Source organism: Nothoprocta perdicaria, unplaced genomic scaffold, assembly GCF_003342845.1.
Source record: "Nothoprocta perdicaria isolate Ctin4 unplaced genomic scaffold, notPer1 scaffold_260, whole genome shotgun sequence".
NCBI lineage: Eukaryota > Metazoa > Chordata > Aves > Tinamiformes > Tinamidae > Nothoprocta > Nothoprocta perdicaria.
Genome location: NW_020455489.1, coordinates 597,087 through 598,804, shown reverse-complemented (window position 1 = coordinate 598,804; position 1,718 = coordinate 597,087).

Below are 1,718 nucleotides of genomic sequence, written 5' to 3'. Positions count from 1 at the left end.
GGCCGCGCCGCCGGCGCCGCCTCCCGCGCCCCCCCCCAACGGCTCCCGGCCGCCCCCAACGGCCCCAACGGCTCCCGACCGTCCCCAACGGCCCCCGGCCGCCCACAACGCCCCCCGGCCGTTTCCCGGAGCGTCACGGGCGCAAAGAGCCTCCCCTGGCCCTGGAGGCGCGGCAGACGCACTTTTTAAACAAATATTATTTTTTAAGAAATAGCCCCATCTCGACGCCGGCAGGAGCCGAGAGGCGTTTTAACGCGGGCATCCTGCAGTGAAAAGCAGAGTGTGTCGGCCGTGGCTTTGAGGCGGCCCTGCCGCCCCCCAAAACCCAAACGGCTCCTGTGGGGTGAAAAGGAGCTGCGTGCTTTCCAGCAGGGCGGGTGCCGTTATCCCGGGCTGTGGGATGGAAGGATGGATGGACTGCGGCAAAACAGATGGCCGGCTTTTGAGAGTGGGAGAAACAACAATTAAAAAAAAAAAAATAAAGCCAAAAAGATCCTAAATATTTTCCGGCAGCATCAATAATTCAAACTCCCATAGTGTTTTCCTAGTGCCTGAAACGCAGGCAGGCGAATGAGGGATTATCCCTTTTCCCCTCTTTTTCTGTTCCTGAGAGGTGATTACAAACGCTAGCATAAGCCTCAAATTAACAGCAGAAGCTGCCGGCATCCCTGGTTGTATCCCGTTTGCTTTACGCAGCATTGAAGGGAAATTGGCATGCAGAATAAAAGTAAAATGCCTAAAAAATATAATTTTATTTAACAAGGGAGACTAGAGGARCTGCAGTAAAAGGGAGGCCTTCTGTAAATCAATAGGTGTTTTTAGATGTTGACGCGTATTTATTCTTTGATTAAATATGGTGGGTTTTTTCCTTGGAAATGCTTTAGAAGCCTGAAGGAGGAAAACGGGGAAACCTGCAATGTTGCTGAAGTACTGGAGTGATTTCTAAACACCTTAAAGTCTTGTTTTTAATGTTTTAATGTAGATTTTATTAATCCAGAAAAAAAAAAAAAAAAAGCCAACCCAAACTACTTGTGGGCTACCTTGGGAAAATCCTAATTTTGAGTAAAATTAAATATGCTTTATAACTGCTCCTAAAAAGCGGATTCCCAACTGAGCTGCTTGACTTCCTTTCTATCAAGCCCCTGGACAACATATAAATCACGAGCAAGATTAAAATGCAGCGTTTGGGCTCCGTTTCGGAGAAAATCCAGGTCTAAGACGCTCTAAAAATCCAGCGATAGGTCGTGGGGGTGATGCAGGAATGGGGATGGATGGATCCAGGCATGGGGATGGACGGATCCGAGCCCTTCCCAAGCAGGTGATGTACCAAGGGGCAACGCCACGGATTACTTGCACTTTAAAAATACTTTATATACAATTACCCTTTCAGAGGACCCCTGCTCACATCCCACCGCGGAGGAGGTGGATGGCGGGGGTTTCCTTGGAAAATCCAGGGGTAAAACTGCGCGCTCTGTGTGACGGCTCATGCCTTGCACTGCCTCAGCGCGTGGCGGCTGGATATAGCTACAAACCTTAGGGATGCCGAAAGGAAAACGCTGCGCTTAGTGTTATTGGAGCTCATGGAGATGCTCGGAAGAGGAARGGAAGGCTGGAGTGGGACATCCGCCTGGGGGAAGAAAGGCCGTTTTACCTCATCCTTCACGCGAGACCTGCTCGATAGGAGCAGAATAAATATATTTGTATGTATGTATGTATCT